The following is a 17896-nucleotide window of genomic DNA, read 5'->3' as shown; positions in this document are numbered from 1 at the left end:
CTGTTACAGCCCTCAAAGCTTTCTCTGCTTCCTCCAGTGAAATGACAGGTAGCCAATCGGCGAATAAACACATGAAAAGCTCACAATTAGGAAAATGAACATGAAGACAGTAAGACAACACTTTTCACCCCTCAGATTATATCGAAACAAAATGTTTGATAATACCAAGCATCAGAAAGGGTGTGGAAAAAGAAAGATTCTCATATCCTCTTTGTTGGGCTCTAAATTGGTGGAGCCTCTGTAGAGAAGAAATTGGAAATATCTAGCAACATTTTAAACATGCACACCTTAGAACAAGCAATTCTGCTTCTCATCACCCACCCTTGGAGAGAGATTCCTTGCACAAATGCACAAAGAGTGTGCACAAGAATGTTAACTGAGAGATATAGGAACAAACTGGAAGCAGTCTAAACATCCATCAACAGAGCAAGAAATAAACTATGGTGTGGCCATTCTAAGAAATAGCGGGCAGCAGTCAAAAAGAACGTAGTAGAGAGAAGCAAGGAGATCCAGCAGAGAGGAACATGCCAGCATACAGATCTCGGTCTATGATACCATCCCCTACTGAAAGAAACCAGAGGTCCTTGGAGAAATGGATGGTTCCAGGACTGAGGCAGGGTAGGTACAAGATGAGCCTGGAACATTTTTGTAATGCCAGAAAGTAATGAAATACCAAAAAAAGATGGGTACGTGTCACAAAGAACCAGGAAGGGGCTTCTACTGGCAAATCTGGCCAAATCTTTGAGACAATACTAAGTAGATAGATAAACAAATACATAGGGAGAAGGGAAGGCCCTAGCTTACAAGAGAAGGCCAAGCCCATGGGTATACATGGAGGGATTGTTACAGCTAGCAAATCATCATTTTGCAGCCATCTCAACAGAGATTGGTTCAGGCAAGAATCATGAAGTGTGGGACTTCCCTGGTGGCACAGTGCACTGGACTCCACGCTCCCAATACAGGGGGCCCGGGTTCGATCCCTGGTCGGGGAACTAGATCCCACATGCGTGCCACAGCTAAGAGGTCGAATATCACAACTAAGGAGCCCATGTGCTGCAACTAAGGAGCCGGTCGGTGAGCCATAGCTGAGCAGCCTGCCTGCCACAACCAAGACCCAGCGCAACTAAATCAATAAATAATTAATTAAGTTTAAAAAGTTTAAAAAAAAAATCAAGTGATGCTAAATCTGGGGGGGGAATATTGACAAGGAGAAGGTTATTTGCACGGTCTTAAGTGCCTTCCAATAGACCGCATGATAGTTGCGGGGAACTATCAGGGGAAAAAAGGGGGAAAAAAATAGTAGCTTTACAGTGGACAACTCAGACCACACCTTGCCCAGGTGATCAAAATTAGCATCACCAACGAGGGGCAGATGAACATTGTGAGTGTGCAGATGTGGTCCCCTGAGAAGGACCCATCATCTATATAATAGTCTGGCTGAAAATGCCTAACTTGAATCTAATCATCAATCTAATCATGAGAGAACATCAGAAAACCCCAAATAAGAAACAGCCCATTTTATAAAAAGCGACCGTATTCTTCAAAAGTGTCAATATCATAAAGTACAAAGAAAGACTGTAAAAATTGTTCCATATTAATAGAAGAACAAGAAAGACATGACAACTAAAGGCAATATCTGATCCTAGACTGGATCCTAGATTGGAGGGGAAAATCCTACAAAGGACATTATTCAATTAATTGACAAAAATGGCATAAAGATGGTAGACTAGGTCAAAGTAGCACGTCAATATTATATTTAGAGGAGTTGATAATTGCTATGCCTATTTAAAAGAATATCTTTACTTTTATGCAGTGAAGTATTTAGGGGAGCAGGGACATGAAGTACACTACTTACTTTCAAATGATTCAGAGAAGAAAATTATACTTTATCTATGTAATAACATTAAATTATATATATAATGTGTGTCTATATAGTTATACTTACATAACTATATACATTACATATAGTCATATACGTACATATACACTATATACATACATACTCTATACATAGGTATAACTATATACATAGATATATATACACACATATATAACAAACGTGAAATCTGGAGAAAGGATATTTGAAGATTCTTTGAACTATTCTTATTCTTGCAACTTTCGTGTTTCAAAAGAAGTTGTTGCTTCAGAATAAAAAGTTGAAGAAAAGAATGATGTAGGTATACATACTAACATAGAAAGAGCTTCAAATATACTGTTGAATGAAAACAGAAAATCTGCAAGCTAATTCACTTAGTGTGATAGTTCCCATATTATATCCATTTGTACATAAGGTCTGGAGGAATACCTACCAAACTGATCATGTGGCTTACCTTTGGGGAAGAGACTAGGAGACCAGGGTAGCTGTTATAGAATAGCTCACCTGCGATATTTTTATTTTTTAGAAGAGCTTATTTATGAATTGCTCATGCAATTAGAAATAACTTTTTTTTTAAAGACTAAAGTTGCCTTGCTGTCAGTTCTCACTGCTGACAAGGATCACAGCTCAGGTGTTCTGAGACAGTACTCATTTAAATATTTGAGCCCACTCTCACGTATGACAGTCTCAGAAACTTTCCAGCTTTGGGGTTTAGGAAATCTGGTCAGGAAATGGCAGCGGCATGGAGTGTTTAGAAAGACCCTGGGCTTCAGACTCAAACCTGCCTCCATCTTTCCCATCTTTCACCGACAGTGAAATCTTAGGCAAGAGACAGACCTCCAGGAACCTCAGTTCCCTTACCTGTACAAAGGGGAAAGAATGCTTCTAGAGCAGAGTGGCTGAGCTTTAGGTACGATGTACATAATTTACGTGTCCTTAGCAGATGCACACAGAATGCCAAGCCCATCCTGGGGCTGGCACAGAGCATCTGTTTACTGTTATTCATTCTACCGTTTTTAGTGATTTGTTTGCTCTTCACTCTTCCTCTGTGAGCCCAGTGGCTCTTTAAGGAAGGGTCCATCCCTTATTCGTTCTCTGCTCCCAAATGTGCCCTCACAGAACACTCTGGAATTGGCACCTGACAAACACTGGTGGCAGGGGAAAAGAACCTTGGCACAGCAAATCTGGAGCAACATGGAAGTATGCTGTGAGGCCTCAGGTTTACTTTACAATGATCAAATATAAGGAAACATGACCTCTGAAGTCACCATGTAGAAATCTATAAGTGCCAAGAAGATGAAGACGTGACCAATGACCCCACCCACGTGTTCCAGAGCAACAGAGGTGAAAGAGCAGTGTCAGCATTCCTCAAAGCCAGAGATGTTATTTAGTAACAGGTATTATTTTTAAATGTTCTGTGGTCAAAAATGTTTAGAAATGCCAAATTAGACAAAACTAAACAGGCTTATTCACTGCAGGACTTATCGGCTCCTTTAATATGCTAATGTGCATCATGAATATCCAACCGTGTAATTTGCATCATATTCCAGGCTTATTTGAGACTCCCTTTTTTTTTTTTTTTTTAAGGATCTCAAGGTCTATATCCCATAAAATATGCTTTGGAAAATGCTGCTTAGAGCTGTTTCTCCACTGTCAGTGCCTGGTAAGAACAGTACTTAGTGGAAATTTAACAATGTAACTTGCCTACCTAACCCAAGAGGGTGAGGGAATTAACTAAGCCATGAGTTAACCAAGCCATTTTTAAAAGTCACTGTCAATTCCCCTCATATTCCTCCTGTTCCTTTGCCCTGCCGGTCCAGGGAACATGTGCAAAGAACCCTGACCAAGAAAAAAAAAAAAAAAATCATGGTTATGACTCCCAAACTGAAAAGATAGACCACAATATCATTATTCCAGTCCTTTCAGCTTCACTTCATCCTGTTCATTCCAGCCTAACCAAGAGTGGATAAGACAAATGGCTGAAATAGCAAGGACCTTGCACTACGGCCAAGTCGTGGACCACAGGTAGAAATGCTTGTCCCCACACGAGCCGACTGGAATATTTAAGCAAATGTTCCATAGGATCAGGCTAAGACCAAATGTCATACTCATGCTCACTATGACCTCAAAAAATAGGCCGTGTGACAGTCCAAATTGTCACCTTTTTATTCGTTATCTCTGAGTAAGAGAAATCTGTTAATGCTAGCCCATCCAGCACCTATGCCCCCCTTTTTGGGTAACAACACACTTTTTGGGGGGGAGTTGTTCTTCTTTTCTCCCTACCCACTCCCCATTGCATAGTCTTGGGGGGGCCAGTTAATTCAGGCTCCCTGTGCTCCCCTGCCCAAGGAGTGGGTGCTGGACCCATGACAGGGTCGATTAGACCCAGTTTACCCAGAAATTTCGAAGCTAGAATAGAGCAATACAAGGCCAAAAAAGGTTAGACTCTGATGGTTGGTAAAGCCCCAGAGACAGCATTTAAGTCCTGCTACCCAGGTCCCCAGCATTGTCCTGGGTCCCCTGCTTTGCAGGACTCAGGCACTCAGCTTTTCTTTCGATCCTCAGTGCACCCGATGTCCTGCCGATAAATTCCCAGAGAGTTTCCGTTTCTTGCAGGTGAAGAACCTGGCCCAATACACTGAGCAAAACAACCTCAGCTAATTCCTACTTACCTTTCCTTTAGCTGGACTTCAAATCTGAAAGTGATCTGAAGGCTTCCCTGACAGCCTAAACGTCCGAGTTTTGCACAAAAAAGGTTACTGAGGCCACACAGACAGTGTCCTTCAGTTCACTAGTGATGGTCAGGTTTCCCACCTGCCTGTGTGTCCTGAGCAGATTTCCAAACAACTTCCATTTTCCACTTAGATACAACCTAAACTGCCCTGGGTAAAAGGTCTGAATTATGACTGTTTTTCCTCCCCTCCTGTGCCAAAACTGGTCCTCCACCACCACTTATCAAATGCTGCACGAGAGTGCGGGCATCCTTTAAATACTCCAGGGAGCCTTTGCATACCCCCCAGATGTTCACAGCCTGCCACTCAGCACAGCCTTTCGGCTCCATGTTCTGAAGGCTCCTGCATTCGGGAAGGAGCTCCAAGTTCTTGGGTTCTGGTTAGCGGCTCACCAGGGATCGCCACACCAAGCACGTTCTATTCTGAGTGTGGCCCCGGTATGTTTCATTTCATCAGCAAAGCACGAGTTTATTCTGGAGAGAGATGTTTTGGACACATTCATAGTAGCCAACGAGCAGTACTCCCTTATATGCAGAACACAAAATCATCACATAAAAATCTGACCCAACTGCCAGTGTGGGGTTTAAAATAAACAAACTCACCCCGAAAATTACCTCTCTGGGCTGGCCAATTTTGCACCTCAGAATCACAGGCTGCAACAGTGGTACGGAGTCTGTAAATATCAGACTGCGGTGATCTTTGCTTCTTCGCCGGAGTGACCGGGGACCAAAGCTTCCATTTTTCTCTGTTGAGCCGGAGGTCTTCACTGGTCGCTGGGCATACATTTCAAATCTGCGCCTTTTGAAAAAGCAATGACAGAGGAGAGTTGGCCCAAGTTCTTCCCTGCAGTGCTGCTCAGGACTTTCCCAGCAAGGGCAGGAAGGGAACCCAGACTTGCCTACGTTCTCCAAGGGAGTCGAGAAGCATGCTGCCCTGCCCATACCCAGCTGGTCAGCCCCGTGCCTTCTCTCTCACTTTCCCTCTGCTCTGCACATTCTTTGTTTCCTTCCTCATTTCAGGAAGCATTCTCCAAACCCCACCTACCTCTCCACCTCCCAACCTGAGTGGGGTGCCTGCAGCCCAGCCCACCCCGCTGTGCTCCCCTCTGTAATAGAACTCCATCACGCGGCTCTTTCAGTGTCCATTCATGGTCCTGCTCCCCCACTGGATGGCTGTGAGTTCCTCGAGAGCAAGGGACGTATCTGTGTCCACGTCCCCAGTCCCCAGCAGGTGCTCAATGAACAGAACAGAGCTAAAGACACAGAAGCACCACAGACTCGATGATGATCACAGCTCCTGGCCCCAGGAGGAAGCAGCTCTGTCGATGGGTCACGCAGCTCTGCCTGAGCCAGACCCACCATGCCCAGGGAAGCGATGGCCTGGCCTCGCCATCCATAGCTCTCCACACGGCCAGCATCCCCAAAGTATTAGGATAAGTGGGACCTCCCAGAGGCTGCGAGAGTAGCATCTGAGATGAAGGCATCCAGAACTAGGCAGCTAGCTGGGTTCAAATTCTGCGTCCACTACCCAATAGCTGTATGAACATGGGCAAGTTAGCCACTAGATGCCTTGATTTCCTTGTCTGAAAAGCGGGATAATTATTATACACCATCACAGGATTATTCCAAAGATAGGTGAGTTAATCTTGCTAAAACCCTTTGTGCCTTAACTATGTATTAGGGTTTTTGTTTTTTTGTGTTTTTTTTTTTTGCGGCACGCAGGCCTCTCACTGTTGTGGCCTCTCCCGTTGCGGAGCACAGGCTCCGGTCGCGCAGGCTCAGCGGCCATGGCTCACGGGCCCAGCCGCTCCGCGGCATGTGGGATCTTCCCAGACCAGGGCACGAACCCGCGTCCCCTGCATCGGCAGGCGGACTCTCAACCACTGCGCCACCAGGGAAGCCCGTATTAGTTATTTTTATTAGGGTATAATTTACATATGATTGTATAAGTTTAAGGTATACGATGTGTTGATTTCATACATTTATATATTGCAGTATGATTATCACCATAGCTTTAGCTAACACCTCTATCACATGACATAATTAACGTTCCTCTTTTGTGGTGAGAACATTTAAAATCCAGTCTGTTAGCAATTTTGAAGTACTGTATATAAAACAGTATTGCTAACTATAGTCACTATACCTAAAATGGTTTAGGCGGTACCAGACATAGCCTTAAAAAACATTCAATCAAGGGATTCATTTGTTCTCAGTTCTCTTTCAAACTTTCTGAATATTTCAAGGAAAAAGTAGCAGTTTAACACATCTCTAAAAACTTGCTGTTCTCACTTTCAACAAAGAGAAAGAAGCCCTCAAGCTCAAGTCTCTGGCAGATCTAATGGAAATGCATAAAGTGATTTTGCTTTTTTTGTATTATTTTTATGGTTTCATGGCAGTTGGCAGTGCGAATAAAGCAGATAGTGGTATAAATTTACCATTTAAATAAATCTATTGATATTAAATAGTGAGTAGAAAAAAAAAATAGTGAGTAGGTTCAAAGGAAAATATGAAGGAACAATGTGAGTACAGTCGACCCTCAGCGTCCACGGGTTCCGCGTCTGCAGATTAACCAGCCGGGGATGGATGGGTGAATACACAGATGCAGAACCCACGGATACAGAGGGCTGACTGTACTACACCATTTTATAAAGGGAATGAGCGTCTTTGGATTTTGGTATCCATGGGGGTCCTGGAACCAATCCCCCACAGATATGAGGGGCAACTGCAGTTGCAAACATACTACGGCAAAAATCATGAAAGTGAGATCCAAATGCCTCAGGTGTGGAAAATACAGATATACACTAAGGGATGCCTGGAAGTAGAGGTCCCCCTAGTGTGTGCTGTGCCCAGAGAACACTCAGGAAGCTGACCAATGGCAAAGCCCTGCCTCCAGAGGAAGCCAGGACCTCAAAGTGCCCCTGAGACAGAGCACAGTACAAGATGGCAGACACGGCTGAACTCAGAGGTGAGTCTCCCGCTCATGGGCCTGGGCAGAGGTCAGCAGTGGGTGGAACAGTTCAAGAGGCTCTGGGAAAGAGGGTGGACCGGACAGGCAGCATCGGCATCTACGTACACCAGGAGTCTCACGAGAGAAAAGCAGACTTCACTTAGGACCAAGTGAGGGTCAGGCAAATGCCTGATGCACTTCCTTGGAATCTGGTGTCTCCTGCATTCCCCGCCATCCATGCAACTGAGGGCAATAGCTGGAAGGAAGCAGTTTCAGGTGGTAAAGACACCCACTGGGCCTTTCCAAGCGGCGTTGCAAAACAACTCGATGGCATCTCTGGGCAAATGGGATATTCAACTCAATCTATGATCCCATGATTTTCTATGTGTTTTTGCCTCATCCATTTGTGATGTTCATTGGAGGGGGACATAGGTGAAGAGGTCTAGCTTGCTTTTCAAACCACTTGTGTTCCTTCTCCCTGTGACTCGTAGGCCAGGCTCGCCCACAGAGAGAGACTGCCTACTCACTGTCTTCTGGCCAGCTGGCCACCAAAACCATGCCCTGGACATGCATGGGGAGGGCATGCAGGGGACTCCCTGTGCCTCCTCCCTCAACCAGCACAAATGACAAGACACAGGCCAGCTCTCCAGGAGCTCCCAAGCTCTTGGGCAAGAGAGTTATATGAATAACTCACTCTAAAACCTAACAGCTACCACTTCTGAGGGACCTGCCCTGTGCCAGGCACATTATTGAATCCTCACGAGAAACTCCCCATCGCGCACATGAGGGAACTCAGAGAGGGGAAGTGGTGAGCAGCCAGGGTGTGACACAGGCTGTTTTGTGGACCCAGGTCTCTGTGCCTCAAAGGCCACAGTCTTGCCATCCCACTGCCCCCCTCCCCAGCCTCACAAGGAAATGGGTGTCGTGATGGTACCATCCAGAGTGTTGGGAAATCACGGATTTAATTCTGCTTAGGGCAACGAGAGAAGCCCCCAGAGAAGGTGATATTTGAGCTGAGATCTTAAGGACTTGGTTGGCAAAGCAAAATAATCTAGGCTATGTTCATTCATAGATTCATTCATTCCATGCTGTATTTCCATGGTAGGTACTAGGTACTAGGAATTTGGTGGTGAAAAGACAGAGCTCCTATGTTCCTAGCGGAGGAGACAAAAAAAAAAAAAGAATTAATAAAGTTACCTCTAATTGTGCTGTGAAGAGATGAATAAGGAACTGAAATGGTGAATACTGGGGAAATCTATTTTAAGACAGTCAGGGGATGTCTTTCTGAGGAGGTGACATTTTTGCTGAGTAAGAATGATGAGGTGATGGTGCTATTCATATAAAGTGAGAGTGAGTGTTCCAGGCAGAAAGAATGGTATGTGCAAAGGCCCTGAGGCTAGAAAGGGAATTGTATGTTCATGGAACTGAAAGATAAGAATGTTTGGAAACAAGTGAGTCCAAGGAAAAGCATTGCTCAAAAGGAAGCTGGGGAGAGAGGCCACAGCCAGATGGTGTAGGTTCTATTCTAAGTGCAGTGGGAGGTTCCTGATGGATTTTTGGCTTGGAAGTTATATAATCCAATTTACCCTCTAAGATCAGGGCTCAGTTCCCTCATCGGTAAAATGGGAATAAATAAGAGAATGCACAGATAAATGCAAATCAAAACTACAATGAGGTACCACCTCACTCCAGTCAGAATGGCCATTATTAAAAACTCTACAGGGCCTCCCTGGTGGTGCAGTGGTTAAGAATACGCCTGCCAATGCAGGGGATACAGGTTCAAGCCCTGGTCCGGGCAGATCCCACATGCCACGGAGCAGCCAAACCTGTGCACCACAACTACTAAGCCTGTGCTCCAGAGCCCGCGAACCACAACTACTGAGCCCACGTGCCACAACTACTGAGCCCGCATGCCACAACTACTGAAGCCCACATGCCTAGAGCCCGTGCTGTGCAACAAGAGAAGCCCCCGCTCGCCACAACTAGGGAGAAGCCTGCGTGCAGCAACAAAGACCCAACGCAGCCAAAAGTAAATAAATAAATTTATAAAAAATGAAAACTCTACAAATAACAAATGCTGGAGAGGGTGTGGAGAAAAGGGAACCCTCCTACACTGTTGGTGGGAATGTAAATTGGTGCAGCCACTATGGAGAACAGTATGGAGGTTCCTCAAAGACTATGATCCAGCAATCCCACTCCTGGGCATATATCTGGAGAAAACTGTAGTCAAAAAGATACATGCATCCTTAGGTTCATAGAAGCACTATTCACCTGAATGAATAGTGACATGGAAACAACCTCAATGTCCACAGACAGATGAATGGATAAAGAAGATGTACTATATACATATACAGCGGAATATTACTCAGCCATGAAAAAGAATGAAATAATGCCATTTGCAGCAACATGGATGGACCTAGAGATTATCATGCTAAGTGAAATAAGTCAGAAAGAGAAAGACAAATGCCATATGATATCACTTATAGGTGGAATCTAAAATATGACACAAATGGGGCTTCCCTGGTGGCGCAGTTGTTGAGAGTCCGCCTGCCGATGCAGGGGACACGGGTTCGTGCCCCGGTCCGGGAAGATCCCACATGCCGCGGAGCGGCTGGGCCCGTGAGCCATGGCTGCTGAGCCTGCGCGTCCGGAGCCTGTGCTCCGCAACGGGAGAGGCCACAACAGTGAGAGGCCCGCGTACCGCAAAAAAAAAAAAAAAAAAAATATGACACAAATGAACATATCTGTGGAACAGACTCACAGACATAGACTTGTGATTGCCAAGGGGGAAGGGGGTGGCGGAGAGAATGGACTGGGAGTTTGGGATTAGCAGATGCAAGCTATTATATACAGAATGGATAAGCTATTATATACAGAATCCTACTGCATAGCACAGGGAACTATATACAATATCCTGTGATAAACCATAATAGAAAAGAATATGAAAAAGAATGTATGCATATGTATAACTGAATCAATTTGCTATATAGCAGAAATTAATACAACATTTTAATTCAACTATACTTGAATAAAACAAAATTTAAAAAAAATAAGAGAATGCATTTTTTTAAAGTACCCTGCTTGGTCAGAGGATGGATTGAAGATGTTCTGAAATGTGACCTTGCATCAAAATCACCTGGGGTGCTTGTAAAACTCAAGACTTCTGGGGCCCACTCCCAGAGACTCTGATGCAATAGGTCTGGGGGAGGCCCAAGAATATGAATTGCTAACAAGTTCCCAGGTGTTGCTACTGCTGCTAGTCTGAGGACCCCACTTTGAGAACTCTTGGATTAGAGAGAACAATAAAGAAGTGGGAGGTGCCATTGGGATGCTGTTGCAATCATGAAGAGCTGGTGGAGTAAAATGATGTCAGTGAGATGGAGAAAAGTGGTCCAGAAGAGTTTTATCCTGGAGGTACCATGGACAAGACTAGCCAATAGAGTGGCTGTTGGGGATGAGGGAAAAGGAGAAATCGGACACGAAACTCCTGGATCTCTGGATCTCTGCTTGAGCAACTTGGCAATGATAGTGGCAGAAACTGAAACAGGGAACCCTTAAGGATGGGTGAATTTGGAAATAAGGGCTGGGACATTCTAACTTTGAGATCTATGCCATCCCAAAATGGTAATGTCAAGCAGGCTGGAGGAGCCTTCATGAAGACAGCAGTCATATTTATCTTGCTTTCCATTTTATCCCAAGATCTGAGTCCAGGGCCTCCTGGTACATAATAAATATTCAGAAAACCTATGTTAAAGGTTGAAGAAGAAATGGAGGCTGAGGAGCTAGGATAACCAAAGGCACTGGGGCACCAAATGCTGCCATGCTGGAGGAGGCTGTGAACAGTCACTCTTGAGGCTTCACCCCCGGACCAGTGGTACCACCAGCTCCATCACTTCCTGACCTTGGCATGCATGATGAAGTGGGAGGTTGGGGGGTAGAACAAAAGACAGAGATAAGCTCCCCAGTTCACTGTGGGGCTCTTCCTTTAGAAGTCAGAGATGTCACATTTGAGCCTTTCTTGCATGGGTTTTGAGACAGAAAGGTTTGAACTGTGAGCTTAATGAGAGTGAAGGCCAGAGGAATCTAGCTTACATGGGTTTTTTTATAAAATAAATCATAGGAAAATCAAGCTGTGCAACTCGGGGAGATGAGGAGGGAGGGATGGGGAGACGGGGGGAGAAGACAGAGGACAGAACAGGAAAAGTGGCTTGACCAAGACTATCTATCCACTAAGGGTACAAGGGGCCAGCCTCCAGACCTTCACTCCCAGGCCAACCTCAACCCTGGGGTCCTCACCACATTTCAAGCAGGGATGATGGACCCTCGGCCTCCCCACTTACCAAGTTGTAAATTAAAAGGCTGTAATTCCAGCCAGGGGTTCTGGTGACATCATAAACCACAGAACCACAAGCTCAATTCACCAGAAGCCCCAAGATGGAATTACACCCTTTTTTCCTAATCCAGGCAGCTCTGGTCACTGCCATTTTTTTTCATGATATAATAGAAGTGAGCGATATTTTAACCATTTGCACGTGGCCTTTCTCATCCAGCAGTTGAGACTCCTCTCCCTTCTTCTCTCTCCTTCTCCTCTCCCACCCCGCTGTGTGCCTTTCTCCTAAGGGTTTTCCTAAAGGGACGTCCCCTGCTTTCCGAGGCTGCCCCTCCTCCAGGCCCACTCCCCTCCCCTCTTTCCTCCACATTTCTTCTGCTTTTCTGTCTCCTCTTATGGCACCCTGACTTCTACCTTAAATCTGCTTTTCAAAAGAAGTGCAGTCGGGCTTCCCCGGTGGCGCAGTGGTTGAGAGTCCGCCTGCCGATGCAGGGGACACAGGTTCGTGCCCCGGTCCGGGAAGATCCCACATGCTGCGGAGTGGCTGGGCCCGTGAGCCATGGCCACTGAGCCTGCGCATCCAGAGCCTGTGCTCCTCGACGGGAGAGGCCACAGCAGTGAGAGGCCCATGTACCGCAAAAAAAAAAAAAAAAAAAAGTGCAGTCCCCTCTGGGTCCAGGACAAGATCCTGGAGAACAGACCCCAGACTGTGTCTGGAATACACTCCACAAAGTAGCCTGAACAGGAAGTCATGAATGAATCCAGGAAGTTTACAGCTTAAAGATGAAACTTTCTGAAAGCAAATGAATGCTTCCAATATCTGTTTGTTTGGGTTTGGATTTGAGTCCTAACTCTCGTAAAATTTTGCTTGACACAACGTATACCTGGGCATCACATTACCTTTACCCCTGCTTCCACACCTTAAGCTTATGGTTGGTACTTAAGTTCCTATGGGAATCTCATGTAGAGGAAAAAACCACAACGAAGGGCAATAATAAAAGCAGTCATCTGGGGGGTAGGAAAGGGAAGGATTGGGAGTTTGGGATTAGCAGATGCAAACTATTATATAAACAACAAGGTTTATCCTACTGTATAGTGCAGGAAACTATTCAACATCCTGTGATAAACCATAGTGGAAAAGAATATAAAAAAAGAATGTATACATATGTGTAACTGAATCCCTTTGCTGCACAGCAGAAACTAACACAACATGGTAAATCAACTATACAGCATTAAAAATAATAAAAACTGAAAAAGCAGTTATCACTTGATGAGTACCTCCTATGTCTCAGATGCTTATCGTATTCTTCATCCCTTGCATAGAGATGTTATTTTCCTCATTTTATGGAGGAGGGAAACTGAGGCTCAGAAGTGTGGAGTACTTTGCCCAGTCCCACAACTACTAAGTAAAGTCCTTGGATTTGACCCTAATCTGACTCAAAACCTCTGTATACATGCTCTCTCAGTATCCCCTCACATAAAATATTTTGAGAATAAGTGTTTCATGGGACTCTAAAAGGACTTTAATGATTGATCTTCATGTAACAGGATTTTTTTTTTTTTTTTATTTCAGAAGGGGTGAAAATTCTACATTCTTTTAGGGTACAATCAGAATCAAAGAAACCCGTTCCAAATGTTTTGCATATTTTTTGAAAACAACAAAGTAAATTATTTCAAAAAGATTATGACTTCCCCCAAAGCAAAAACAAGCAAAAAAAAAGCTTAATTCCACATTGACATAATTTGGCAGAAACGAGGTGGACCAGTGACTCTCTTTATAAGGTTTCGTCCACGAAACACCGACATTGGAGATGGCAGCTTTCAAAAGAGCTCATTTGCACAGGTCTGTGTGCCCCGGCTGTGTGCACCATGCAGTGCAAACCCTGAGCATCCTGGAGATGGCCCGCAGTGGGCGGGGCAGGCCAGTTGGGCATCTTGGATGTCCTCCAATGGCAAGAGGGAGAGGAGGTGCAGAGAGTCTGTGCTTCAGGGGTTAAAGGATTTCGGGACTTTATAAAAATATAATGATGTTACTGCTGAACAGAGGCTGCAGCTCACGCACTTCATAAAAGAAAAAGAAATACATTTGACGTCATTTCAGAACGCTAGCTTCAAACATTCGAGAACACAGCAGTCTTGGTTTTAGAAAAGTTGGACTAGAAGAGAAAAAAAGCGCCGGTTTTCTCTTCTTCAGAAAATGTATCTCTGCCTAAAGAAGAACGTGTTTGGATGGTTTAAGGAAGATGTGTGAGGCAGTGACCTAATTTTTTTTCCTCTAGCATCAGGGATAGTAAATAACATCTTCCCAGAGACTACAAATGGGGAAAGATCGTCAGCATATATTACATGAGGCTACAATGTGGAAGTGAATGCCGCCGTGAACAAGCAGGCGCCTTGCTTCTCCAACTTCAAAGTGACATGACAAAATCTCCTGGTGATGGAGAACAATTTATTCACTCCCAGCAACAAACATTTAATTACCAAATTAAGCCCATAGCATTGTACTGCAGTATGGAAAATCATCATCATCTTCTAAACGTAGAAAGACAATGAATTTGAAAACATCATGTGGGTTTTCCTTACAGACTGAATGTCCAGGATCCCACTGGCCGTACTCACATACACAGACCTTCAGGCCAAGCCAGCCTTGGTCAACCGCAGAGAAAGCACCAAGAGTTCTCATAAGACAGTAGTTAAGAGTATGAGCTCTGGGGCCAGACTACCTAGGTCCAAACTTGGCTCTGTGATCTTGGGCTGTATAAGCCTCAGTTTTCTTGTCCGTAAAATGAGGATAAGAGTGCCCTGACTCATGGACTTGTTGGGAGGATTAAATGAAGCAATACACATGAAGTGCTTATAACAGTATGTAGTAAACACTCAATAATTGACAAATATCATGAGCCTTTTCTCCCCCATTACTATGCTTGTGTCGGCTAGAATTCTTGCCAGAGATAGAAAATCAGTCTCAAACTTAGCTTACTTAACTGAAAAGTCCAGGGGAGTACCAGCCTCGAGTACAGCTTGATCCTGGGACTCCAATGGTACTATCAGGCCCTGATCTCTCTCTCTCTCTCTCTCTCTCTCTCTCTCTTCCCCCCCCCCCTCTTTCCCTCTCCCTCTCTCTCTCTCTCTCTCTCTCTCTCTCTCTCTCTCTCTCTCCATCTCATCTCTCCTTCCTCCAGTGTGGCTCCACTCTCAGACAAGCTCACCCCTCATGGTGGCAAGATGGCTGCAACAGCATCAGCCTGTATCCCTCCAGGTTTAAGTCCAGCAGGAAAGAATGTAGCTTATATCTCGGTAGATCCTGCACAAACTTGGGAATTCAATCTAACAACGCCAGTACAAATCATTGCTCATCATTTCCCTGATTACTGACAAGGTTGAGCACATTTCATTTTCATGGTATTTATATCATTAAAGGGTATTAAGATCATCATTTTACTGAAAACCTTCACGTTCATCATGCACGATACGAGAAGAGCATATATATTTACTTTAGGGGGTGTCCCGGATCTGCCAAAATTAGAGGCTCCTCCCCTTTGGGCACAAGACCTTCTCTCTGATGATCTGTCGGTCTCCTGAAGCATTCTGCTAAAAATAGTAACTTCGTGGTGGCCGTACCCATGCTCAACTCCATCTGAAAAACTGAAACCACAGCAATGCCCAAGCCCCTTCATCTCACATACTCTTCACCCCCAAGTCCCCGCCTGACACCCTCTTGGCTCCTGGGGCTGCTAATTTCCTCCAAGCACCATGGAGAATGTCTGGCTTTAGTGGTTCCCATTCGTTTCGGCATCATCTGAGATCAAGTGCCTGCTCTTTTTGAAACACTTGAAAACTTGCTTCCTTGGCTGCCCAGATCCCTGTCTCTCAACAAGAAAAGTGCTGGGAGAGCTAACCTACTAACTTTCCTGCACAAATTTTCTGAACACCACAGTTCCAGGGGGTTTACTGTCTAACATCCCCAGGAAGCTGGGGGCCAAAAATTCTCCCCACCAACACGCTTCATGCTCTTGGCTTTGCTCCCAAGCTATTTTTGGCCCAGGTAAGTCCTGCTCTCTTTAAGGACTTGACTCAAGTGTCACCTGAATCTCCAAAACTGGGGTTAGTCATTCTTGCCTCTCTACTCCCGGGCCGTTTGGCTCACATCCAGAGGAGTGCTGGGCTCAGATTGTTGGCTTTCTCACCCACATTTTCCCCCACCTGCCTACAGCTAGCACAGCATCCAGCACAGAGTTCCAGCTCGGCACATGTTGGCTGAGTGAGTCCCCACTTGAATGATGGGATATACGTCTACACCTGAGAACCTCATCATCCTCATGACCCCACTGAAGTGCAGTGTACGTCCTCATGACTCACAGTAAGAAGTAAGGAAATAGGATTGGGTTTTCCTACTCTTCTTGTTTTACCAAATTCTGTGCCACTGAACGTGGTTCAGAATGGTATCAGAGTGCCCTTATGGTGGCTGTAGGTCTGAAGAAGAAAATAAGTAGTTTGAGAAATCACTTCCTAAGTGCTTCCAACGTGCAAAGAGCTGAAAGGAAAAGTGAGTATATGTATCAGTCAGGTTAGGCTAGGTTTATCCACAGTAACAAGCAATCCCTAAATCCCAGTAACTTTTAACAACAAAGGTTTGTTTCTTGCTCATGGTACACATTCACTGTGGGTTGGCAAGAGTATCCAGGCCAATAGAGCAACCAACCACCTCAAATAAGGTTAGTCAACATCCAAGAAGGCATAAAAATATTTAGTGAGCAGCATTCATGAGGACCATAATAGGTCAGTTCTGGGCCTTGAGCTTTGTCTTTGTTGGAGGAGGAATAACATGTAAAGGAGGAATAAAAAGGGCATCAATCGTACAAAAGAGGAAAGAAAGGTGGGGTCAGGGGGAATGCTGGTGTAGACCGAACAGGCCTCAGGATCCCATGAGTGCATGATTAAGTCGCTGAGTCTAGACCTATTGTTTGTTACGTGTGTAATATGTACCTGGTAAGCTCTTGCTCTAAGCTTTTGGATCAGGTAGGGTGCTCAGAAGGTTAGCAAGGAAATCCACTCTGGCCAAAGATGGGTGATAACAGAAGGCTCCAAGGGCTCTCACAGAACTGAAGGAAAAACAGATGAACTAGGTCTCCCAGTGGAAACCAGATCAGCTCCAGGGCTCTCCACGGCAAGACCAAACCACATCCTCATCAGCTCCAGCTGTGTCCTGTCTTCACGTCGTGCAGGTGTCAGATTCCCTGCAGAGAGGCTACGTACGGCATGGCTAAGGTTCGGATGCACATCAGAGAGGGGAGGCCAGGGCTCTTTGACTGGCAACCCCACTAAGGCTGCATGCAATAGGGACATCCCCCAGAGAGAAATCCAGGTGCTGCTTCTAGAACAAGGGGGAGTGATTGATGATGGCTCAGGCAAAACAGATGTTCCTAAAAGCACTTTAAATCCAAATGGATTCTCGCAACCATAACATGGGTATCACCCTCCTGCTGTTTACACACAAAGAAGCTGAGCCTTAGAGTGCAAGGAATGTCCCAACATCACACAGCTGGTCAGTGCATAGGCCCAACTCTTTGGGGGCCCCAGAGCCTGTACCTTTACCATTGTTATCTACTATCTCACACAGATTTGGCGGCCTTTTTGTTGGCATTTTTCATGAGGCATTAAAATGAGGAGAAGGAATATAAAATGATCACATAACTACTAATCATGCCACCGTCACATCTGTAGAACACTTTACCGTCTACAAAGTGCTTTCACATATATGACCTTCTTGGTCTTAAACAGTGTGAGGTGGGCAGACCCTCTATCATCCATCCCATTTATTGGATGAAGATATGGGACTCAGATAAATGATTGGCTGGGAGCTGGTGAGGGTGGGCCCAGCATTTCCAGGTCTCATTTTCAGTTGGAGGTGATGATCTGGGGCTTTCCTAGCAGGTGTGGGACTCAGTTTGCTGGTCTGCAGTGTGGGGCTGGCAAGTTGTGGTCCACTTGGAGCCAGAGGACAGGATTGTG

General features: G+C 45.2%; 1 long non-coding RNA gene across 9 annotated transcripts in view; it reads right to left on the bottom strand.

Moving 5' to 3' along the window:
- The window catches only part of LOC117311657 (uncharacterized), a 140489-nt gene that overhangs the window by 80809 nt on the left and 41784 nt on the right, over positions 1-17896 (bottom strand). For 7 of the 9 annotated variants that reach the window (XR_012330971.1, XR_012330970.1, XR_012330976.1 and 4 more), the window contains one exon: positions 5211-5406. This is a non-coding gene — a long non-coding RNA (uncharacterized lncRNA). The remainder of the gene's footprint in view (positions 1-5210; positions 5407-17896) is intronic. The other 2 variants (XR_012330972.1, XR_012330974.1) reach the window with 1 other exon arrangement.

This window comes from Tursiops truncatus, chromosome 3, assembly GCF_011762595.2.
Source record: "Tursiops truncatus isolate mTurTru1 chromosome 3, mTurTru1.mat.Y, whole genome shotgun sequence".
In the NCBI taxonomy this organism is placed as follows: Eukaryota; Metazoa; Chordata; class Mammalia; order Artiodactyla; family Delphinidae; genus Tursiops; species Tursiops truncatus.
The sequence above is the reverse complement of the archived record's forward strand: the minus strand, read 5'-3'. Positions and strand labels throughout refer to the sequence as shown.